At 41.6% G+C, this 27,499-nt stretch overlaps 1 pseudogene; it reads right to left on the reverse strand.

The window, feature by feature from the left end:
* Nucleotides 1–2,415: 2,415 nt before the first annotated feature.
* LOC138820339 (PPP2R1A-PPP2R2A-interacting phosphatase regulator 1-like) lies at nucleotides 2,416–26,206 on the reverse strand (annotated as a pseudogene).
* Nucleotides 26,207–27,499: the final 1,293 nt, after the last annotated feature.

Raw genomic sequence — 27,499 nt, forward strand, 5'->3', positions numbered from 1 at the left:
GGGCCTTGTCCTACACTGTCACAGCAGAGCCCAGGAGGAGAGCCCCGAGCTAAGAATTTACAGGTCTTATGAAGACACACAACCAGGTGTTTTAGTACCATGTCTTGCTCTGCTCTGAAACAAGCAACAAATGGTGACTGCCTCAAGTACATTAACCCTTCACTCAACTTGGTGGTCACACTAGAGAGAGTCAGAGGAGAATCAACAGCTGCTGCATAAAAGCAATCAAGGCATGATATTCATAGCAGGAGACCATCTGGCTTTGGAATTCTGCTTGTGATACTTTGAATGTCATTGATTGTTGGCTGAAATGGTTCATCTAATTTGACCCATAATCCCAGGTGTTAGTGGAAGTGGAAATTGCCAGCTTCAAGAAAAAAACCCTGGAAAAGGTGGTATTTTAGTTGTCCCAATCAAACTTAAAGGATTCCAAAGTTAGTGGACCCCTTTTCTTCCCAGACAGCCTACATCAGGTTACAGATAATGGCATTCAGCAAGCCCTAGCTAACTGCCATGGCCTGATACCGAGCAGGCTCCAATAGGGGGAATGCACTTGCCTACCACGGCCCAGCTGGAAAAGGCACAGGCAGGGCATAGATTAGAGTCTGCAGGATTCCAGGGAGGACTTCCCACCAGTGCACTCCCCTGGGAGGTAATCCACGCCACCAGTGGGATCCCAGAACTCCCTGCCCAGATGCCCATGGACACCGTCAATGCCCTGGGTAAGATTGCCCTCTCATCGTCGGTAGTGGTGAACCATCTGCAATATCACACCGTTCACCACTTCCTAGACCCTCCTAGCTTCACAGCCCCTGCCCTACTCACCACCCTCCATCTTGTTCCCTAATTACATTTGGCCAACACATTCCCAACTCTTAATTAGCTCCAACTATACAAACGAGAGCAGACTGTCTGGCTGGAAGAGTGTGGCTGTGGTCACACTAGTCTCACAAGCCTTCAGGCTTAAGACAGAAGGTATCAACTTTGGTCTGTGGTTCCCACAGGCCTCCTAGGGGAGACCCACTCAGGCCCAGAAGCTACTGTGGGCTACAGGAAAGGGGGAAGAGAGAGGTGGAAAGGAATATCTACTGAAATCTTCCCCAAAGCAGCCATGAAACAGTGATGGTGAAAACATACTGGTCTCATACTTCGCATTGCTGAAAAAAAGAACAACAAATACACACACACACACACACACACACACACACACACACACACACACACACACACACACACACAAATCCAGAACGGTCACTGTAGACTCATCCATGCAGCACCTGCAATTTGCCAATTGATCACTCACTTGAGCACAGTCAGGCTCTCTCTCTTTCTCTCTCTCTCTCTGTCTCTTTCATGCACACACACACACACACACACACACACACACACACACACACACACACACACACACACACACATAGACTCACAGTAGTGCCCCTCCTGAGTTTGTTGGTTCCTCATCTAGGACAATGTACAAGCTGGACCACGGGAGTTCCCTTGTCAGAACCAGGGGCTCGACCCAAGGAAGCACCACTCTAATAATGCTGAACCACCATGCCTCTCCCTTTCTCCAGGGCCAGACGATTTCCCTTGGGAATAAACAGCCATGACTCCCCATTCACCAAAACCCTAGGCCAGGGCTCTGGGTGAAGGAGTCCTGAGACAGGTGGCTCTTCAGAGCCTGGACTGAAAACAAGCAGGAGATCATGGTGTACCCAGAGAATTGTCTGACCAGGGGTGTGGGCAGTGTTGGGGAAATGGATGAGGTCCTAAAGGCTACATACATGGATGAACTTCCTACTCCAGCCTAGATGCTTCTGGGTGACTTGGTGGATTCTTGGGGAGGATGAGGAAACCAGATGGTCCTGGAGCACCAGCAGATGGTGGCAGAGCTGGGAAATGTGATCACCCTGTGAGTGCTGTTGACAGCTGGAATGGGAAGGACCAGCAGGGTGTACCTGTGTTGTGGGGGCGTGTTCTTCCCAGACATTCACCTTCTATCTGAACCCTAGTGCCCTCACCTCCCTAGTGGGCTCTTCTGGGACCCTCCTCAGGGGAAAGTGTGACCGAGCACAAAAGACAAGGGCTCACACAGAATGGGGGGCTATCTTCTTGTTTTTTAAAATCAAGGGATATCATATGTATTTAGACATATTAGCAGCGAAAAATGTATGCTTCAACACACTTATTGGGGAAAAGTCTGAAAATATTACTACACTGAATTCAAGGGTATTTGCAGGAGACCTGACAGAGAAGTTCTCTAGAACATTTCAATTAATTAAAAAGGGAGGGGAGGGGAAGGGAAAGGGTCAAAAGGGAAATATCCTCAGTTTAATTGACAAAGTGCAGTGCTTGCTCCGACTTAATTTCTGTCTCTCCCCTGCCCCGTCCCCAAAAAGTTTCCAGATGAGTACATCACTTAGACGAAAGTTCATCTACTGGAATAAAGGGAGATACCACTTGGGCAGGTGACACAGGAGAGTCGGTGGTAGTGCTGACTTTAGCTGGTGAGTTACAAGAAGATCCCGCACTGCTGCTGTTTCCATCCAGGGTATCCGAAGACACACACACACCAGGATCTGACAGCTGTGCTACGTCAGAAGAAAGCATGTTGGTGATGCCCTGGAAAAATCTCTTTGGCTGATACTCAGTTTCCATTTCACATTTTCTTTTCAATGGTCCAAGAACACTTGGTTGGATACAATTGATGGGACTCTGGTTTCTCCGGGTGGTAAATTGGGTCGTCGGGCTTGGGATGGGGCGTGGAGGCAATCCATTGCTACTCACAAAACTTTGCAAGGATGGTGAAAAGCACTGCTTCCCAGTACCCCGGGTGGGTGACGGTGCTGTTGACACAGGAATAAAATCCATGCGCTTGGGCGAAAGCGGATTTCTCCACGTCGTTGTCACTAAGTCTGAAACTTTCCTCCCAGGAGTGGCTTATCTGCATTGCGGTCTGGACCACGCGATCATGGACCATCTCTTGGTTGATCAGGTCCATGCCCTCCGCCTGTTTGATTGATCTGGTGCAAGCCGCTGCTGTGCATGCAGACGGAGGAGGCCAGGAGCAGCAGGCCATGGCGGCCTGGATATGTGGTGCTGTTCTGCCTGGGGCTAGGAGCCTTGGCCTGGAACACCGGCGAGGTGTCACTGAGGCCGTGGATGAGGGGGGCGCTGTTAGACCTCCAGAGGCCCCCTCTGCCGCGGCCGGTGCTGCAGCCGCCTCTGCCTTGGCCACTGCCACAGCCATCCTCCGCCGGACTACTGCCGGGACCCGGAGGCAGCTCTGGGTCCAACTCCATCTTCACCTGAATCAGGTAGGGGGGCAGGGAAGCGGGGGCGGTCCTCGGTCAGGCCTCGGGGACTCCCATATCCTGCAGTACAGGGAAGCCACAGCCACCACAGCCTTCTGGCGGGCTATCTTCTGCATCCAACACATCCCCACCCCCAGAAAAAAGTAAACATCCCAAGAAGGCAGGTGTGGAGGTGCTGCTCCCTCTGACTAAAGCCACCAGGTTCCCTGTGGCACACCCTCTTCACCCATCCCTGCATCTGCCTTTTTCCTGGGACACTGGCCACTAGGGATGGGGGTGGGATTCCAGGATCAACATCCACTCTCCCACCCCCCACTCCTGGGGGGCATTTGTGGCAGAGTCAGGGCTGGCCTGCCTGGTGCTGGGGAGGCGAGTTTGGGACCCAAGAGGCGAGGCAGGTGTCACGGGTCTGGGTCCGTGGGGGGTGTGGGGTAGGGGGAGGTCGTGAGGTGCAAACCCGCATGGTTTCCACTGGGGAACAGGTCCGGCTGCAAGGAGGCCAGGGGTGCACCATCGCTGGATGACTCCAAGAGGCACCACGAGTCCAAGGTGGCTGCAACCTGTTTCAAATGAGGTGCCACAGGGAGGGCAGGAGAAGGGGCCGGGGCAGGAGCTGGCAGGTGGCAGGGCTGAGCTTGCCCCCTGGTGCAGGGGCCTTGGACTCAGGGCCTACCTGGCCTCTGAGCCTCCCTGAGACTGTGAGAGGGATGTGCCTGCTGTGCGGGCTTTGTGTCCTCTGTGCTCCTGGCCCAGACCTGTGCTCCTACATCAGCGGAGGCCAGTCATGGATGCTGCCACCCCTGGTGCATGTGCCTGCTCTTCTCTGCTCCTTCTCTCTGCCCCCACTTCTCACCCAGGCTGTCCAGCCCCTGCTGCACAAGTATGCCAGCTCCCGTGTGCACCTGTCTGTAGCAACTATGTGCCCCTTCAAACATGCCCTGTCCTCCCCTCAGTCACACTACTTCCCCACCTCGGCCATGCCCCTTCCCCTGGCTTGGTACTGCTCTGACTCTGCCTTAAGGCTACCAGGCCATGGCAGAAGCATCCTCACCTCAGCTCAGGGCTTTCCCCCAACCCAGGCAGCTGTCTGGGGGAATTGAAGATCCCCTCAGCCCAACCACTGGGGGAAACTCTTCTCCATCCACCCCACAAACCAAGCAGGTGCAAGGTAACGCTCCGAGTTTGTGTGTGTGTGTGTGTGTGTGTGTGTGTGTGTGTGTGTGTGTGTTTGTGTGTGAGTGTGTGTGTGTGTGTGTGTGATTGTCCTCTCAAGGACTCAGAACATTGAATCTTTTGGGATGACAGCACACAGCACACTTATAAAAATGGAAAGGCTTGGAAAAAATTATATTAAGTGAAGTAATCCAAGCCCAAAGAAACATGGTTTCTCTTATTTGCAATATCTAGTATATGTATGAGACAAGCAGAAAAGGTCAGATAATGTGATGTTAGGAAAATGAACCCTTAGATATGTATTTAAATGTTTTTTTTCTTTCATGCATTTGTTTCTAACTCATTTATAAGATTATTTCTTTGTTGCTTTGTATGTCCCTCCCCCAAAGTATAACCCCTGTTTTCACTATATTTCATGTCGATATAATTTGTGGAGTAGATGGGGAAAAACAAGTCGTTTAAGGATACAGGTGGACCATTGCAACTATGAGAAGTACAAGTTGTCATGTCCAATAAGAACTTTACAACTTTGGTGCCGGGGTGGGGGATGGGGGGGATTGCATGGTGGAGCGGGGGGGGGGGGCTAGGAAGGGATGTGAAGGGTAAACAAAGGAGGAGTCTGCAATGCTTGATAAGAAATGTATTCATTATCTTGCCAATGTAATTGTAACCCCTCTGTACAGTATGTTCACAAAAAATAAAAATTAAAATAAAAAAAGCACTAAGAACCCTGTGTAATGGATTCAGCACAATGTGCCTTTTGAAGGACTCAGCACATAGCAACTTTTCGGATCCTCATGGTAATTTAATTACCAATAAGATTAGACATGCCATTTTGACATCACTAAACTTAAATATCATATTATGGCATTATATATCATAGTGACATTAGAGACATATTGTGAATTCCTATTCTGTGATTTCATTCTATTACAAGCTAGCAATATTGGAATATTGGTGGATATCAGAAATCTATTGTGATCTCAAAGCCATTGTGACATGAAAATTCCTTTTTGACATCACAGTGCCATTGTGATACCATTAACCTGTTCTGACATCACAAACCTGTCCTGTCCATTGTGACCTCATCACCAATGTGACATCACAAAGCCAATGTGATATCACATTGTTATTGTGACATTACAATCACCTTGATACCTCCAAAACCCATTATGACATGTTTAGCACCTTTGAATAAACACATGGCCTTTGTGACATCACAGTCCCTTTGTGTATCCATATCCTCATTGTGAAATATCAACTGAGATCAAATACGCCATTGTAATATCATAAAGCATTAACAATATAATCATTGGTGTGACATCACATTGTCATTTTGACAATATCAGGTCATTGTGACATCACAAATCTGTAATGACTCTACATTGTCATTGTGACAACATATATACATTATGAAGGCCTATTATGTGATTTCGTTGTATTTCAAATGTGGGTTCATATCAAACACATTTGAACTTCATAACCATTGTGACATGACAATCCCTTTGTGATATAAGATTGCCATTGTGACATCTAAACAACTGTTATAACTCAAACATGTCCTGTCCTCATAAGTTTTGTGACATGTTGCCACTGTGTTAGGCCCATTGAGAGCTCAATCTATTTTCGATCTCATATTATTTCAGGTATGACATTAAATATTAGAAATATACTGTGATATTATGAATATTGTGAGATCACACTGCTAGATGTAATGACCATTGTGTCATATTGTTACATCACAAATCTGTTCTGACTTCATCACATTTGGGCCAACAAATGACTTTGGAATCCTCACAATCCCATTCTAAACTCATATACTCATTATGAGTTAATGACAATTGAGGTCTGGAATGCCATTGTTACGTCACCAAACTACTGCGACATCACAAAACTATTTTGAACTCATCACTATTATGGCATCACTAACTAATTGTGATATAACAACACTCTAATGACATTATAATTTGACCTCATATTGCAATTGTCATATTACTGAACCCTCATGCTCTCATGCTATTATGATCTCATCACATCTTAGAAAATTATGGCCTTTGAGACATCGAGCACTTTCCGTGAACTTGTATCATTGTGAACTTGTAGCAATTGAAAATTGAAATAAGATGTGATATTTTAAACTAGTTTTGACATCACTAACCCATTTTTTTTAACACTTTGACAACCAGAACCTGTTAGGTACCCTACTACTTTTGACAAAAAACATGGCCTTTGTTTCATCACAGTTCATTTGTATATGTCATTGTGACTTCATCCTCATATCCTCACTATAAACTAATGGCAATTAAGATCTGACATGCGATTGTGACATCATAAACACTTTATGACATCATCACCAGTGTGACATAAGACTGTCATTATGACACCATCAGCTCATTGTGACAACACCAAGCTACAGTGACACATAGGATTATGAAATCACATTGCCATTTTGCTGTCATAGACCCATTGTGAATGTATATCTTGTGATTTCATTCTATTTCAAATGTGGCATATCAGTTGATATCAGAAACATATTGTGACCTCATAACTATTGTAAGATAATAAACCCTGTGTGACATCATAACCAGTGTGACATTATATTGTTGTTATGACATCTTTAGCTTATGGTGACATCACAAAATGTTAATGACAGTATAGCATTTGCCATTGTCATTGTGGCATCATTGTCACATTACGAATGCCAAATCTGTAATTTCATTGTATTTGAAATGTGACATGTGGGTTGATATCAGAAACTCATGGTGATGTCATAACCATTGTCTCATAAAAGTCCCTTTTTACATCAATTTGGCAATGTGACATCACACTGGCAATGTGATGCTAGTAAGGCATCGTGATATCACAAGGGTCATGAACTCACAATGGATTTCTGGTATCAACCAACATGCCACATTAGAAATAGAATCAAATAACATAATAGGCAAACACAATCTGTCTATGACATCAGAATGACAATGTGATGCTGCAATGCTATGATGTCATTGTAGTTTTACCTGTCAAAATGAGCAAATTGTGTCATAATGGCAACCTGAGGTCACAATTATGATTATGTCAGAAAGGATTTATTATGTTTCAATGGTATATCTGATGTCAGTTTTCATTAGTTCCCCATGAGGATATGGATACAAAAAGGTTCTGTGATGTCACAGAGGCCATGTGTGTTTTCAAAGGTGGAAAGAGGTCATTATAAGTTTGGGATGGCCCAATGTGATCCATAATGTCACAATGAAAATGAGATATCCCAGTGGGTTTTTGATGTCACAGTGGTGATGAGGTCAAACCGATTTTGTGATGTCACAGTTTGTAATATCAGAATGATATATCAAATTTCAATGACTCATAATTCAATATGAGGATACAGGTGATGGAAAAAGCTCCATAGTATGAGGTCATACTATATGAAAACCCGATGGGACAGTGATTTCCCAATGACAATGTGATATCTCATCATCATGTTATAAGAATGTTTTGGGAGAGTTCCGGGAAGATGGCGGAGGAGAAGCTGGAATCTGAACAAGCTCTCGCATAGAAAGCAGTTTTAGAGCTCCAGTGAACAGTCCTAAGCCAGAGAATCACACCAAGTGTGTCATCACAGGACAGAGAGTTAGACAAGAGAGGGGAAGCCAAGGAAACGCAGCAGCTGCCGCTCCGGCGGCGGGGCCACGGCGGTGGCGACCACCGCCGCGGAGACATACCTGAGACACAGAGAGTCGGGGACGAAGGAGACAGACGCAGCGGACGAGCGGATTCTACTCAACACCAACAAGAACCGACAAGGAGCGAACATCTTCATCCTGCTGTTTGCAGACCAGAGAGGACCCAGGATCCAAGACTCGGCGTGAGTACAAGCCCGACATTCTCACTCCTCAAGGAGCAGAGGAGGGAAGGCCACCCCTCCCCCCCCCAGCACCGGTGATCTCCATCTTGGATACCGACAAAGTTCGGAGGAGCTGCTAGCTCCAGCTCAGGCCTTGGAATAAAATGAGTCATTTAGCAGGTCACAAGAACTTAACGGCGAAGTGACCTGCCAGACTCAGCTCCATCCAGGGAAAAGTCACCCAGCTCAGGCGCCAGCCATCGGAGTGCCTTGCTTCACTGGGTAACCAGAGCCAGAGGCTGCCCCTCCCTCTAGCAGCCTCGAAAATCAATTGAAAAACAGAAACCCTGAGAATGGCTCCAGGCTGGGCGCTGTGAGCTTTATCACAAAATAGCCCCAGGGAAAAGCTACTGTTTATTGAAAGGCCTCAACTCTACCCAGAACCTAGCCTCATCACCACATCCCCCTCTTTTGTGACTCTCAAAGCAGACCACATTCCCAGAAAACTAACCTGGGAGGGGGATCTCAAAATCTTGGGTAAAGCAGAGCATTTTTCTGCCTCTTCCAACCAACCGACTTAAGAAACCAATCAAGACACAGGACCTCAAGCTGACCAGAGACTCCAACAAGAGACTGGTTGCAGACAAAAGGGAGATACAGGATTCTTCCCACTCCTCCCCCCCCCAAAAAAAAAATCAAAAGACTTTTTTTCTTTTTTTTTTTTTTCTTTTTTTTTTCTTTGTTTCTTCTTCTTCTTCTTCTTTTCTTTGCTTGTTTTTTGTTTTTTGTTACCTTATATATATATATATATATATATATATAAATTTGTTTCCCTTCTAAAACTTTTATTAATCTTTAATTTTTGCCTCTTCTGAAAAAATAATTGTTTTCCAGTAACCTTTTTTTTTCCTCATCTTATAATTTTTATTTTAGGAATACGTGAATAAGAGTTTTCCTTTCTTTTCTTGTCTTCTTTCTCTTTTATTTTCTTTCTTAATTATCTTTTTGTTTTTTATCTAGCTCTACTAAACTTCTGATCTTTTCTTCTCCCGTTCCCATCCTTAAAGCTTTTCACATCTCCTCTATGTCCCTCCCCTTCTCTGAACATATTCACATTCCTCTCTAAATAGACGGTCTTTTAACCTCTATAATAACATTAATTTTTACGTTTCTATTGTTTTTCTGGTCTCTCTTTATTCCCCTTTCCGTCTCTTCTTTTTCTCTCTCTCTCTACTTGCATCCTACCCAACTCATTTCCTGCACTGGAATTAGGACATAGTTAACTCTCCCTGTGCCTCCCCACACCAATCTATTCCTATTTTTTACCCACATCTCTCCCTAATCCTAATAATTTCTGGTTTTCCAAATTCTTTTCTGCGGTTCGAAGTCCTTTAACATATAGTCGTTTGATGTTGAATAGATGTATCTGTTGAACTAGATTGTATCTGTAGACTATTGACTGTACAAATGCAAACGTTGGTTGATGGTTGCCTTAAGATAGTGTTCTAGCACAAAACTGGTGCAATGTTCATCTCAAATGGGCAGAGTAAGCCGGAAAAACACAAGAAAAATGGCAAATTCGGGTATCTCAATTCCCAACCTTGATAATCAGGGATTAGAACAGATAAAGAATAATCCAGAGGAGAGTTCCCAAATAGCTCTACAAACACTACTAGCAAACATGATAAATGAGAAGTTTGACAATGTACAAAGGACTCTGTATGAGCATGATAGGGAGAGAGAGGAGGCATCCCAGAAGTTTATACAGGAATATCATAAGCGTGAGAAAGCTTCTCAAAAACTGATACAGGATTTGCGTGAACAACTTGAGAATACTCAAAGAGAAAGGGAGGAATGGCGTGAGCAGGCAGAGAACACTCAAAGAGAACTGCAAGAATCCCACAGAAGGGAGGAAACTAATCAAAGAGTAATTCACGAATTAAGAGACCAGGTAGAGAATACACAAAGATCACTAAAGACATTCATGGAATCCATTAACAAAGAGCTGAAGGAAGTCAGGGAGACCACAAAGGGAATGCTGAATGGAACCCAACAGAAGGAATGGGAGTCCAAAGAAACCATAACCAATCAACTAAGTGATTTGAGAACAAACACTGAACACCAAATTAAGGAAGTAAAGAAAATCATACAAGACCTAAAACAGAGCTTCAACAAAGAACTTGAAGCCATCAAAGCTGACCAATTAGAAGGAAAAGAGATAAAAAACAAAGTAGAGAGTCTTGACAGCAGGTTAGACCATGCAGCATATCGAATCTCAGGGATTGAAGACAGCCTAGATATTATAGAGAAAGAACATACAACCATCCAAGACAAGTCCAAGAAATATGATAGGTCTATCCAACACCTGGAAGACACCATCAGAAGGCCCAATCTAAGGATAATGGGTGTAGAGGAGCACCTAGAAACAGAAGTTAATGGTCTAGGAAATTTGTTTAACAGGATCCTAGCAGAGAACTTCCCAAACATACAAAAAGATAGGCCTATTCAGATACAAGAAGCTTTTAGAACCCCAAATAGACCAGACCAGAATAGGACATCCCACCTTCACATTATAATCCACACAGGATCAACCCAGACCAAGGAAAAGATCCTTAAAGCTGTCAAGGAGAAAAGGTTAATCACCTATAAAGGGAAACCAATTAGAATTACCTCAGATTTCTCAGCAGAGACAATCAAAGCAAGAAGAGCCTGGAATGACGTATGCCATGCCCTAAAAACAAACAACTATCAACCAAGAATACTGTACCCAGCTAAACTCTCCTTCATAACTGAAGGCCAAATAAAACCCTTCCATAGCAAAGAAAAATTGAAACAATACATCTCCACCAAACCAGCCCTGCAAAAGATTCTTAAAGATGTCCTACACATAGAAAACCAACAAGAATGCAACAAAGGCCAAGAAACTGCACCCAAACTAAGAATCCAAGAACCTTAGGAAGAACCCAGTTTTCACAGCCCCCAAGAAGGTGGATAACATGGCAGGAACCCCCAAATACCTCTCAGTCCTATCTCTTAACGTTAACGGACTGAACTCTCCAATTAAGCGACATAGACTGTCTAGTTGGATTAAAAAACAAGACCCCTCCATCTGCTGCCTGCAGGAGTCACATCTTGCCCGTAAAAACAAACATATTTTCAAAGTTAAAGACTGGAACAAAATCTACAAAGCAAACGGCCCTCATAAACAGGCGGGAGTTGCAATCCTAATATCAGATAAAATAGACTTCAAGCTAAAATTCGTGAGAAGAGATAAAGAATGTCGCTACATACTAATTAAAGGATCTCTCCTTCAGGAGGATATTACAATTCTAAATATCTATTCGCCAAACAGTGGAGCACCCAAATTTATCCAAGAAACACTACTTTCCCTCAAATCCCATATAGATCCAAAGACATTAATTGTTGGGGATTTTAACACACCACTCTCCCCACTAGATAGATCAACTCGGTAAAAACTCAACAGAGAAACCGCAGATCTAAACAGCTGCATAGATCAACTAGACTTAACAGACATTTACCGAACATTTCACCCCGCAGCAACAGAATACACGTTCTTCTCAGCACCACATGGAACGTTTTCTAAAATAGACCACATTTTAGGCCACAAAGCAAACTTGTCTAAATTCAGAAACATTGAAGTTATACCTTGCATTCTCTCTGACCACAAGGGAATAAAATTAGATCTCAACACCAAAAGCCACCAAAGAAAGTCCGGTATCACATGGAGGTTGAACAACACACTGCTGAATCATGAGTGGGTCATGGAAGAGATTAGAAAGGAAATTCAAATGTTCATGCTATTCAACAAAAATGAACACACAAATTACCAGCTCCTCTGGGACACAGCAAAGGCAGTACTCAGAGGCAAGTTTATAGCTCTGAGCTCCTACATCAACAAATTGGAGAGATCTGAAACTAACAATTTAATGACACATCTAAACCTCCTTGAAAAAGAGCAGCAAGATAAACCCCAATCCAGTAGACGGAAAGAAATAATCAAAATTAAATCAGAATTAAATGAATTAGAATCCAAAAAAACTATAGAAAGAATCAACAAAACAAAAAGTTGGTTCTTCGAAAAACTTAACAAAATTGACAGACCCTTAGCAAACCTTATCAGAAAAAGGAGAGAACACACCCAAATTAATAAACTCAGAGAAGAGAATGGAAACATCACCACGGAAACAACCAAGATTCAGAACAGTATTAGGGGATACTTCTCAAAACTTTATGCTAATAAGTTTGAGAACTTGACAGAAATGGACCTTTTCCTAGCAAATATTGACATGCCAAAACTAAACCAAGATGAGTTAAACCAGCTTAACAGGCCCATATCAAGCATTGAAATAGAAACAGCAATAAGAGACCTCCCAGCTAAGAAAAGTCCAGGACCAGATGGTTTTACAGCGGAATTTTACAAGGCCTTCAAAGCAGAGCTCACACCAATACTCCTCCAACTCTTCAATGAAATTGAAAGAGAAAGCTCACAAAGGAACACATTCTATGAAGCCATCATAACCCTCATCCCAAAACCAGGCAGGGACTCATCAAAGAAAGAGAACTCTAGACCCATTTCTTTGATGAACATTGATGCAAAACTTCTCAACAAAATTTTGGCTAATCGACTTCAACAATTCATCCAAAAAATCATACACCATGATCAAACAGGATTCATTTCAGGGATGCAAAGCTGGTTCAATATACGCAAATCAATTAATATTATTCATCACATCAACAGGAGCAAGAATAAGAACCACATGGTTATCTCAATAGATGCAGAAAAAGCATTTGACAAGATCCAACACCCCTTTATGATGAAGGTTCTGGAAAAATTAGGAATCCATGGAACATTCCTCAATACAATAAAGGCTGTATATGACAAACCTACAGCCAGCATTATACTCAATGGTGAAAAACTAAAGCCATTTCCTCTTAACTCAGGAACAAGACAAGGATGCCCACTCTCTCCACTCCTCTTCAATCTAGTATTAGAATGCCTAGCTACAGCAATAAGACAAGATGCAGACATAAAGGGGATCCAAATAGGGAAAGAAGAAATAAAACTCTCCCTCTTTGCAGATGACATGATCTTGTATTTAAAGAATCCCATAGACTCCACTCCCAAATTACTCAAGCTGATTCAAAACTTTGGCAAAGTAGCAGGTTATAAAATTAACCCCCAAAAATCAATGGCTTTTCTATATGCCAACAATGAGAAAAGTGTGGCTGAAATTAGGAAAGCAACTCCATTTGTAATAGCCCCACAAAAAATAAATTACCTAGGAATTAACTTAACCAAAGAAGTGAAGGACCTCTATGATGAAAATTTAAAATCTTGAAAAAGGAAATCAACACAGAACTTAAAAAATGGCAAAACCTCCCATGCTCCTGGATTGGCAAGATTAACATCGTGAAAATGTCAATACTTCCCAAGGCTATCTACAAATTCAACGCGATACCTATCAAAATTCCACCCTCATTCTTCAAGGAAATAGAGGAGGCAATCCAAAAATTCATATGGAACAATAAAAGACCCCGAATAGCAAAAACGCTCCTCAACGGAAAGAACACTGCTGGAGGAATATCAATACCAAATTTCAAACTCTACTATAAAGCCATAGTAATCAAAACAGCTTGGTATTGGCATAAGAACAGACCTCAGGACCAATGGAATAGAATTGAAAACCCAGAAATGAACCTACAGACCTATAGCCATCTAATCTTCGATAAGGAAGCTAAAACAATAGAATGGAAGAAAGACATCCTCTTCAGTAAATGGTGCTGGCAAAATTGCTTAACTACATGTAGAAAACTAAAGCTAGATCCTTATATATCACTCTGTACCAGAATCAACTCCAAATGGATCAAAGACCTTGAACTCAAAGCAGACACTCTGAAAACATTACAGGATGGAATAGGAGAAACCCTAGGTCTCCTTGGCTCAGGTCGAAATTTTCTGAATAGAGATTCGGAAGCACAACAAATCAAAGAAAGGTTGGAGAAATGGGATTGCATAAGATTGCAGAGCTTCTGCAGGGCAAATGACATAGCTGGCAAGATCAATAGAAAGCCCACCGATTGGGAGAAGATCTTTACTAGCCATACAACGGACAAGGGTCTCATATCTAAAATATACTTGGAACTCAAAAAATTAAACCACCCAACAACAAATCCTCAAAGAATCAACTGCCCAATAAATAAGTGGGCAAAAGACTTAAAGAGAAGCTTCTCTGAAGAAGAAACAAGGATGGCCAATAGACACACGAAGAAATGTTCAACATCCCTAGCCATAAAAGAAATGCAAATCAAAACAACATTGAGATATCACCTCACTCCAGTTAGAACAGCAAAAATCAAGAACTCCAACAACAACAGATGCTGGAGGGGATGTGGACAGAAAGGAACCTTACTTCATTGTTGGTGGGAATGTAAACTTGTTCAACCACTTTGGAAAGCAGTATGGAGGTTCCTCAGAAGACTTCACATAGATCTCCCCTATGATCCAGCAATCCCACTTTTGGGCATTTACCCAAATGTTTACAAACAAGACCACACTAAAGCTACCAGCACAACTATGTTTATTGCAGCATTATTTACCATAGCTAAGATATGGAACCAACCCAGATGCCCCTCAGTAGATGAATGGATCAAGAAAATGTGGTATATATACACAATGGAATTCTATGCCTCCATCAGAAAGAATGACATTTCCCCCATTTGTTAGGAAATGGAAAGGTTTGGAAAAAATTATATTAAGTGAAGTAAGCCAGGCCCAAAGAAGCATAGGTCCCATGGTTTCCCTTATTTGCAATATCTAGTATAGGTATGAGTCAAGCGGAAAAGTTCAGATAATGTGATGTTAGGAAAATGAACCCTTAAATATGTATTTTAATGTTTTCGTTTCTTTCATGCATGTGTTTCTAACGCATTTATAAGATTATTTCTTTGTTGCTTTGTATGTCCCTCCCCCACAGTGTAACCCCCGCTTTCACTATATTTGATGTCAGTATAACATGTGGAGGATATGGGGACAAACAAGTCGTTTAAGGATTCAGGTGGACCTGTTGCAACAATGAGAAGTACAAAATGTCATGTCAAAACCAGCTTTACAATGTCGGTGTGGGGGGGGAGGGCGGTATAATTGGGTGGGGGGAGGGAGGTAAAATTGGGTGGGGGAGGGGGGAGGTGGGGATGGGAAGTGAAGGGTAAACAAAGGAGGAGGCTCCAATGCTTGGTAAGAAATGTATGCATTATCCTGCCCATGTAATTGTAGCCCCCCTGTACAGTATGTTCTCAAATAAAATAAAATACAATTAAAAAAAAAGAATGTTTTGATGTCACAATTGGAGATGCAATACTGATGAGGAAGTCGCAATAGATTTGAGATGTCCCAAGGGGTTGGTGATGGCACAATGGCATGTGGGACCTCAAATTTCATTAACACACACTGAGTATATGAGTTTGGGAAGGGATTCTGATGTCAGCAAATCATATGTATTCAAAAAGGTTAAGAACTAAGAGATCTGAGATGTCACAAAGTGACATAATGGTTATGATATCCAGTGGTGTGATATCATGATGTTACACTGGATTTTAGATATGTCATGTCATATCTGAAATACAAGGTTGAACACATATTTTCAACTCACAAAGGTCCTAATATATCACAATGGCTTGTCACAAAATTATGAGAACAGGAGACGTAGTTGATGTAACAGTAGGTTAGTTATATAACAAAGGGAATGTGCAGTGACAGAGATTTAGATGTCACAAAGGTTATGAGTTCACAATGGTTTACTGATAACGCAGATGGCACATTTCAGATAGAATGAAATCAAAGAATAGGCATTCAAAATGGGTCTATGACATGAAAATGACAATGTGATGTCAAGGCAGCAATGATGATAGTATATGTACACATTACCTTGGTCATGTAACTGTAATCCTCTGTACACTGTATTTACAATTAAAAAAACTCAGAAGAAAAATAAGAAAAATATGGTATGGTGTCACTGGGGTTTGGTGAAGTCACAATGAATGGTGGTGTCATGATGATAATGTGATTTCACAGTCATAATTATTGCACAAAATATTTGTGATGATACAATGCTATGTGTGATAACAATTTTCATTACTTCACTATGAAGATATGAGTACACAAAGGGTCTGTGATGACACAGAGGTCATGTGACTTTTTTTCATTTTTTCATGTTTTTTTTTTTTTTTACTGTGAAAATACTGTACAGAGGGGTTACAATTACATGGGCAAGATAATGAGTACATTTCTTATCAAGCATTGTAGCCTCCTCCTTTGTTTCCCCTTCCCATCCCTTTCCATCCTCCCCCTGCCCCCCCAATCCTCCCCCCTCCCCCTCCCCCAATGAAGGCTGTAAAATTCGTTTTCGACATAACGACTTATACATCTCAAGAATTCACAATAGCTTTGTGATGTCACAATGTGATTGTGAAGGCACAACAGCAATGTGATGTCACAATGGTTTTGTGATGTCACAGTGGTGATAATGTCACAATGAGTTTGTGATATCATTATGAGTTTGTAATATCACAATGACATATCAAATTTCAATTTCTACTAGTTCACAATGAGGAAACAATTTCAAAGAAAGAAAAGCTCCAATGACCATGAGTTTTTGTCATAACTTTTGCGATATGCTGCCATTAGGATACTTTAGGCGTTCAGTTAGCATATAATCTGTTTTCAAACTCATAATGTGACTATCAATGTGACATCACATTGATAGACATCAAGAACATGGTGTCACATTGTGAACTCACAAATTTGTTAGGGCTTCATCACATTTGTGCCAACACATGACTTTGGAGACAACACAGAGATCCGGCATGCCATTGTGACATTTCCAACCAATTGTGACAGCACAAACCTATTATAGTAGAAACACATTGTGATCTAATAGCCATTGTGGTAGCACAATCCCTTCATGACCCCACATTTCCATAGTGATATCGCTAACCCAATGTGAAATTCCAATCCTCTGATACCCAATCCGCATATGAAATGTGATACCCGAATCCAGTGTGACATCTTGATCATGGTGACTTCACAGTGATAGATATTATGAGCATTTTGTCACATTCTGACAACACACACCTGTTAGGACTTCATCACTTTTGTGAAAACGCATGCCTTTGGAGACATCACAGTCCGTTTGTGAGCTCATATACTCATAGTGGGTTAATGACAATTGAGATCACATGTGTCATTTTGATATCACCAACACATTGTGACATCACACACCTCTTGTAAACTCATCACCAGTGTGGCATTACCAATTGTGATATCAAAACATTATAAAGTCATCATATTGCAACATCACATTGCCATTGTGATGTCACTGTTCCACTGTGTTTTCAAAAACCCACTGTGTCTTGACAGCATTTTAGAAAATTCATAGCCTTTTATACTTCAGTCTTCTTCTGAGAACTCATATCCTCATTGTGAAATAGTATCATCTGAAATTGGACATGTGATTATGAGATGTGACTTCACAAAATTATTTGATTTCATCACCAATGTGACATCACAAACCCCTTGTGAGCTTTCATTGCCATTTGACATCACTATCACATTGTGACATCCCAAACCTATTAGGACCTCTTAGCACCTTTGAAATAGCACATGGCCTTTGTGACACCACAGTCCCTTTGTGTAACTATACCTTCATTATGAACTGACAATTGATACAAACATGCCATTATAACATCACGAACACTTTGTGACATCACCAGTGTGACATTATGTATTGTCATTATGGCAGCATCAACTACTTTTGACATCACAAATCTACAATGACAAGATAGCATTATGAGATTACACTGCCATTGTGATGTTATAAAACATTATGAATGCATGTTTTTAATCTTTTTTTTTCGATCGTGGGGCTTGAACTCTGGGCTTTGGTGCTGTCCCTGTTCTTCAGCTCATGGTGAGCACTCTATGCTTGAGCCACAGAGCCACATCTGGTTTTCTACTGGTTTTCATTGGAGATAAGAGTCTCATAGTCTTTCCTGTCTGAGCTGGCTTTGAACTGCCATCCTCAGATCTCAGTCTCCTGAGTAGCTAGGTTTACATTCATAAGCCACTGGCACCCGGCTTTATCATTCTATTTTAAATTTGACATGTATGTTGATATCAGAAACATAATGTGACCTCATAACCATTGTAACATCATAAATCATCAGTGACATCAAATTGTCATTATGACACCATCAGATAATTGAGACATCACCAAACAACAATCGCTTCATAGCATTATAAATCACAGTGACATTGTTATGACTTAACAGTGTGAAGGCCTATTCTGTGAATTCACTCTGTTTCAGAAACCCATTTTGACCATATAACCATTGTGATGTCACAATCCTTTGTGACTTCACATTGCCATTGTGATATCATTCACTTGCTGTGCCGTCACAACCAGTCCTGAACTTGTAAGTTTTGTGACATGCTGCCATCCTCATATAGTAGGGCCTTTATGAGCTCATAATCTGTTTTCAATCTCATATTTCTGGTATGACATGTGATATCAGAAATCCCTTATGACATCATACTGCCAGATGTAATGACCATTGTGTCACATTTTGACATCACAAAGCTGTTAAAAAGCCATCACATTTGCGACAACAAATGCCTTTGGAGACATCACAGTCCCTTTTTGAACTCATATATTCATTATCAATTAATGACATTTGAGATATCCCATGCCACTCTGACATCATGAATCTATTGTAACATCACAAACTTATTGTGACCTCATCACGAGAATGGTATCAACAACTAATTGTGGTATCAAAGCATTATTTTGACATTATATTGTGGTATTGGCATTTTTATTTCACTGTCCCATTGTGTTTTTACAAACCTATTAAGGTCACATCACATCTTAAAAAATTCACGGCCTTTGAGACTTCAAGGTCTTTCTGTGAACTCGAGTACTTACCTCTAAGGCAAGGAGACAAACCATTGAGTCACATTTAATACAATAAATCAATTTACACTAGAAAGGAGACTGTGATTACTTTATCCTGGACTGGATAACCAGGTCCAAGAGCAGCCTTGACCACCAAACCTCAGACCTCCAATGGGCAGCCCCGCCCTCTCTTCCTTGGTCTGCAAACCACCAGCCAAAAAATTATGAGCTCCAAAGCTCCAAACCTCAATGGGCAAGGCATTTAACTTTTCCATTACTCCCTCCTTCACTACAGACCTGTCATTCCTTTCTGGTCTTACTCTTTTTCCCTTCCACCATTTCCTTCTTCTCTTCAGGCCTCTCCAGGCTCCACAGGCCTACACTACTCTGCCCTAATGACCACTTTTCTGCTTCCTCTCTTCTCAGGTTTTTCCCTTCCTGCTGTCTTACCACTTTCTTCCATCCGGGTAGCTCTCATTTTTATCTCCTCTTCCAATGCTCTGAAAATGCAACTTATATATAAGTTGTACCCCTCCTCACTCCAATCGGTCTTCTGCCTAACAGTTTTCAACTGTCACTTCCCGAACTGCCCAATGTTCAATCACTTCTTGACAGCTCACCATGTGAGGCTTGACACCTCCACCTTTGGTGGCATTCCCCACACTCTCTGGTGGGCCAGGCCAAGAATTTACAATGATTAATGGCTCCCACAGATAATTCTGGCTCCACTGGTTATTACAGTATCCTCATATTGAATTAGAAGAAATTGAAATTGTATATGTCGTTGTTATATTACAAATTTGATGAGACATCACTAACCAATTGTGACCTCATCACTGCGGTGACATCATAAACTCATTGTGATAGCACATTGCCATTGTGCCACCATGATCACATTGTGACATCCCAAACCTATTATGAGCTCAGAAGCTTTGAAAGAAAGCATAGCCTTTGTGAAGTCACAGGCCATTTGTGTACCCATAGCCTCATTTTGAGCTAATGAAAATTGAGATCATACATGCCATTTTAACATCGCAAAAACTTTGTGACATCATTACCAATGTAGCATCACATTGTCATTATGACAACATCAGCCAATTGTGACACCATAAAACAATGACATCATAGCATTATGACATCACATGGTCATTGTGATGTCACAGATATATTGGAATGCCTATTCTGTGATTCCATTCTATTTCAAAAGTGGCATGTGTGTTCATATAAGAAAAATATTGTGACCACATAATCATTATGACATCACAATACCTTGATGACAACACAGTGCCATTATGATATCACTAACCCACTGTGACATCACAAACCTGTCCTATTCTCCTAAATTTTTTGACATGCTGACAGTGTGATCTCTTCAGCATCACTGAGTTCATAAATTGTTTAACTCATACTTCAGGTATGACATGTGATATAATAAATCCACTGTGACATCACACTGCCAGATGTCATTACCACTTAATCACACTGTGATTCACAAACCTGTTAAGACTCATTACACTTGTGCCAACATATGCCTTTGGATACATCATTATCCCTTATGAATTTATATAACCATTGTCAATTAGAGATCTGGTATGAGATTATAACATCACCATCCAATGGTAAAATCACAAACCTATGTGACCGCATCACCTGTATGGATCACCATTTGTGACTTCAAAACAATACTATCTCATGTAATTGTAACATCACATTGCCAATGGGATATCTCTGTCCCATTGCATTTTCACCAACCTATTATATCCTCATAATATTTTACAAAATTTATGGCCTTTCTGACTTCTAGCTCCTTATGTGAACTTGTATCTTCATTGTGATCTAGTAGAATGAAATTGGACATGTAGTGGTGATATTACAATTTCATTGTGACATCCCTATCCAAGTGTGACCTTATGACCACTGTGACATCACAAACCTATTGTGACATCACATTGCCAGGATCACCTTCTGATATCCCAAACCTGTTGTGATCTCTTAGCACTTTGAAAAAGCACAGGGTGTTTGTAACACCACAGTTCCTTTGGTAACCATACCCTCATTGTGAGCAAAGGACAACTGACATCAGACATGTCATTTTACCATTACAAACTCTTTGTGACATCATCTACAGAGTGAAATCACATTGTTGTTAGGATACCATCAGCCCACTGTGACATCCCAAAATGACAATTACATCATAGCATTATGACATCACATTTTCATTGTGAGGTCATAGAGACAATGTGATTGCCTATTCTGTGATTTCATTCTATCTCAAATATGGCATATAGGTTGATTTCAGTAACCCATAGTGACCACATCACGATTGCACCATTGCAATCCCTTTGTGACCTCATATTGATATTGTGATATCATTAATGCAATGTAACATCACAAACCTGTCTTGTCTTCATAAATTTTGTAACAAATGTCTACATTGACCTGGGCTGGATGCCCAGAGCTAATTGCAGCTTCAACCATGAACCCTCAGACCTCCAAAGAGCAGCCCAGCCATTTGCTAACTGGTCTTCAAACAACCAAACTCCAAAATAATCATCTCCAAACTCCACACTTCAAAGGACAAGGCTTTTTCCTTTTCTTCATCCTCCTTCTCTACAGACCGGTCCTACCGTTCAGGTCTTTTCATTTTTTCCTTCCACCATTCCCTTCTTCTCTTCAGGTTGCTGTACTCTTGTCAGGCCTTCACTGCCCTGTCCAGGTGGCCAGTTGCTGTCCTTTTCCTCCTGTTCTCCCTCAATTTCCTCTCCTCCCAGGTCTTTACCCTCCAGTACTCTCACCACTTCTTTCCTTCCAGGTCTTCCCCCTTTTGCTTCCCCCTTCTGTTGCTCTGAACATGCAACCTATATATAGGCTGTTCCCTGCCCCCACTAAAATATGTTTCCTGCATAACAGTTTTCAATCATCACTTCCCTAATGTCCAAGCCCAATAACTTCTTGGCAGCTCACCATGTGGAGCTTAACATCCTATCTCTTCAGCAGCATGTCCTGCCCACTCCAGCGGCATGCACCCCCCCCCCTGTTGGTCCAGACCAGCAGGTCATGATGACTATCTGTTCCCGTGTATTATAGGGGTACTACTGGTTATTACAGTGTACTGATGGTGAACTAGTAGCGCTTGAAATTGTACAAATAATTGTGATATTACAAACTCATGACCTAACTAACCCATTGTCACCTCAAAAACCACTGTGACATCATAAACCGATTGTGACATCACGTTGCTGTTTAGACACCAGGATCACATTGTGACATCCCAAATCTATTATGACCTCTTATAATCTTTGAAAAATACATAGCTTTGTGACATCTCAGTGCCTTTGTGTATCAAAACCCCACTGTGAAATATTGACAATTGAGAATCAGACATGATATTTTAACATCAAAAAGTTTGTGAGGTCATCACAACTGTAACATCACATTGACGTGATGATTCCATCTGCTCATTGTGAAGTCACAAAACTAAAATATGATAAAATTATAATTTCACTTTGTCATTGTGATATCATCGACACATTATGAATGCCTTTTCTGTGATTTCATTCTACTACAAATGTGGCATATAGGTGTATATCATAAACAAATCATGAACTCATAACCATTGTGATATCACAATCCCTTTGCACATCACATTGCCATTATGATATCACTAACACATCGTGACATCACAAACCTATCCTGTCATCATAACTTTTGTGACATTCCTTTTTTTCCTCATAATCTGTTGGCAACATCATTAGATTTCACATATGACCTTTGATATCACAAATTCCCAGTGACATCATGACCAGGGTGACATCACACTGCCAGATGTCGTAGCCATTGTGTCAAATTCTGACATCACAAACCTTTTAGGATTTCAATATGTGACAACACATACTTTTGTAGAAACCACTGTACCTTTCTGAACTGATGTACTCATTGTCAGTTAGAGACAATTGAGAACGATCATATCATTGTGACATTGCCAGCACATTGTGACATCACCAATCTCTTGTGACTTCATCAGCAATGTGGCATCATCATCTATTTGTGACACCAAAACAATATTCTGACATGAAGTAGTGAGTTGACATTGCCATGGTGATATCACTGTCCCAATGTGTTTTCAGAAACCTAATATGACCTCCTAACATTTTTAAAAAATTCATGTTCCTTAGGACTTCAAGCTCCATCTGTGAACTTGTATGCACATTGTGAAATAGTAGCAATTCAAATTGGACATGTGTTTGAGATATTACAAAATCATTATAGCATCAAAAACCCACTGTGAACTCATCACAACTGTGAATCATAAAGCTTTCATGAACCCTAAGTACCTTTGAAAACACATAAGTCATTTGTGACATCACAGTCCCTTCGTGTACCCTTACCCTCAATTTGAACACATGAAATTGAATTCATATATGCCATTGTAACATCACAAACCCTTTGTGAATCCATCACCAGTGTGACAGTACATATTCATTATGACACCTTCACCTCCTTGCAACATCACCAATTTAAAATGACCTCATAGCATTATGATATTATATTGTAATTGTGAGGTAATAGACGCATTGCAAATGCCTATTCTCTCATTTCATTCTATTTTAAATGTGGCATGTGGGTTGATATCAGAAAATCATTGTGATCTCATAAGTATATGACATCACAATCACTGTGACATCACAGTGCCATGGTGATATCACTAACACACTGTGACATCACAAACATGCCCTGTCCTCATAAGTCTTGTAACTTGCTGTAATTGTGATGTCTTACGCCCTTTAGGAGCTCGTAATCTTTTTTCAAACATAATATTTCAGTTATGATATGTGATATCAGAAATGCACTGTGACATCATGACCATTGTGACATCATACTGACAGACATCATGACCATTGTGTCACACTATTACATCACAATCCTCCTTGGACTTCATCACATTTGTGACAACACATGCCTTTGGAGATACCACAGTCCATTTGTGAACTCTTATTCTTTGTGATTTCATGACAACAGAAACTTTATGCCATTTGGATATCACCAACCAATTGTGACATCATAGACCTACTGTGACCCCTTACCTGTATGGCATCACCAACTAAATGTGACATCAAAACTTTTTGTGATGTCACAATGTGACACGATGTTCATGACATCTATCAGTGTGATGTCACAAAGGTCACGATGTCACAGTGGATTTCTGGTATCTCATGTCATACATGAAATATGAGGTTGGAAACAAATTATGAGGGCAAAAAGCTCTTAGATATCACAATGTCAGCATGTCACAGAGGTTATGAAAATAGGAGAGGTTTGTGATGTCACATGGTATTAGCTATATCACAATGGCACTGTGATGTCACAACGTGATTATGATGTCAAAATGGTTATGTAGGCACAAAAATGTGTTTCTGATATCAACTCTCATGCCATATTTGAAATACAATGAAATCACCTAATAGGCATTCACAAGGTGTCTATGATATCACAATGACAATTGTCATAATGTGATTATGTCATTGAGTTTGGTGATGTCAAAATGAGCTGATGCTCTCATAATGAAAATGTGATGTCACACTGTTGAGGATACCAGAAACACTTTTTGATGTTATAATGGCATGTCTGGTCTCAATTGTCATTAGTTAACAACAAGGATTTGGGTACACAAAGGGATTGTAATGTTGAAAAGGGCATGTGATTTTTCAAAGGAGCTAAGAGGTCATAATAGATTTGAGAAGTCACAATGGAATCATGATATCACAATGACAATATTGTCACAATGGGTTTGTGATGTCGTGCTAATGATGATGTCAAAATGGGTTTGTGATGTCACAACGAGTTGGCAATATTACAATCAAATTTCCAATTTCAATTGTTCCTAATTCACAAGGAGGATACTGTAATAATCAGCAGGGCCCCGATAGTCTATAGGGTCCAATAATCAGCCTGGCCCTCTCTCCTGGCCAGCTGGAGAAGACAGGGCATTCTGTGGGAGGGGCTGGTACATTAATCACCAAGTGTTGAGCTGTTAAGAAGTGATTGGGCTGTGGGGAGTTTCGGATGTGACAGTTGATAACTGTTAGCAGTTGGAGTGGAGAAGGGGTACAGACTTTATATGTGCTGCTTGTTCAGAGCAATGGAAGGAGAGATAAAAATTGAAAAGTCATGGAAGGAAGGAAGTGGTGTGAGAGCAAAAGGGTAAAGGCCTGAAAGGAGAGGAAGTTGAGGGAGAGCAGGAGGTGAAAGATGGCAACTGACTACAAAGGCAAAACAGTTCAGGCCTGTGGAGAGTAGAGAGGCCTGAAGAGAAGAAGGAACTGTTAGAAGGGAAAAAGGGAAAGACTTCAAAGGAAGTATAGGTCTGTAGTGAAGGAAAGACAAAGGGAAGGGGACAAAAAGGCTTGCCCTTTGATGTTTGGAGCTTTGGATATCATAACCTTGGGGGTTGGTGGTTTGGAGAACATTTATCATATTAAATGTGTCTCGATGGATTCTCTTGAACAATAGAGGCCCGAAGTTTTGGAGACCCCCACAAAGATTAATCCATTTGGATGGCATCAGGCCTTGGCCCCAGGGGAAAATCCCCATAGGTGAGAGCGTCAGCCTTCAGGGCCTCGAGGGTTTATCTCCAGAGGACCAACATGGACAAAAGTCATGTAGGTACCTCTAGGGCTGCATCTGGGCAAGCTTCCCAGCATGTTTTTGGGACCCCTCTAGAGGTCATTTGTGGCTTTCTTGGGAAGCCATCTGGGAACTCCTTAAGAGGTCATGTGAGGCTTCCTTTGGAAGCCATCTGGAATCTCCTTGAGAGGTCATGTAGTGCTTCCTTGGGAAGCCATCTGGAACTTCATCAAGAATTCATCTGCAACTTCTTTGAGAAGCTATCTGAGACCTACCCTGGCGGTCATCTTGGGCGTTCTCCAGTGTCCATCTTGGACTTTCTCCAGAGGTCATCTGGGGCTTCCTCAGGGGGCCACCTGAGACCTATTCAAAAGTAGTCATTGGGGATTCCTTAAGAGGCAATTTAGTATGACCTCCTGAGGTCATGTGGGGCTTCTTTGGGAGGTTATCTCGGGTAACCTTGATGAAAAATCTGTCTTCGGACATCATCTGTGAGGAAGGTATATAGGACCTTCTCTGGAGGTCATCTGTCACTTTCTCAAGAGGGTTATCTGGAACCTTCTCGGAGTTCATATATGGCCTCCTTGAGTGGCCTTCTGGGAGCTACTCAAGAGGTAACCTCAGCATCATTGAGAGGACATGTGGGGCCTCCTTTGGAGGTTATCTGACACTTCCTTGGGAAGCCATTTGGAACCTCCATGAGAGGTCATCTAGGGCCTCCTAGGGAGGATATATGTGACATCCTCCAGAAGTCATCTGCAGCATCCTCAAGAGGCAATCTGGGATGTTCTCTCTGTCATCTGGGATCTCTGTAGAGGTCAAAATTGAGTGGTGTGGGACATGTGGGTTAAGTGTCTGTGGCTCTTGGTCTTTGTGTGTATGCTGATAGTTTTATCTGTGTCCTGTATGCAACTCTGTTTACTCCTTTTCTCAGGATGGGAGAATAGGCCTAAAGTTGTCATATCCAAAAAATATTCTCCCCCATGGTTACAGAATCCTTCAGAGGAAGATGCACTGATGAACTCTCTCTCCTATTCTTTGCCATCAGCACCTCTAATCTAAACTCCTCCCATACCAAAAGTGGTTACTTTTACCAGCCTGAGGTGGTACAGTGTGGTATGTTGCCCTTATTACACTTGAGACAGGAACATGGAAGAGATGGTGGGCAGGCCCCCTTTCTAATATATGTTCCCTTTACAACTAGTGATCTGTATAACTGGAAACAGCAAAACCCATCCTTATCAGATAAAATAAAACCAGGGGCTCATTACCTCATTAGAGGCAGTAATTTTCACACACAAGCACATCTGGGATGAGTGTCAGCAAATTTTACAGGTGTGTTTCACCTGGTAGAAAAGAGTGAATCTTGCTCAGTGACTTAAAGGTGGTCCTTGGAACACACAGTAGCCGCACTATTGAACTAGACCATGGGGAACAACTCTTTCCCGAGATTTACTCAAGCTGAGTCTAACAGCGATCAAGGTATGGAGGTGCTTACCAATTATTGCCAGGTTCGGTTAGCAGGGATACCACAATGGCTAGAAAGCCGAGTCATCAATCTAAATTGAGTGAGATGGGAC

This window comes from Dipodomys merriami, unplaced genomic scaffold (assembly GCF_024711535.1).
Source record: "Dipodomys merriami isolate MVZ:Mamm:240054 unplaced genomic scaffold, mDipMer1.0.p SCAF_863, whole genome shotgun sequence".
NCBI classification, from domain to species: Eukaryota; Metazoa; Chordata; class Mammalia; order Rodentia; family Heteromyidae; genus Dipodomys; species Dipodomys merriami.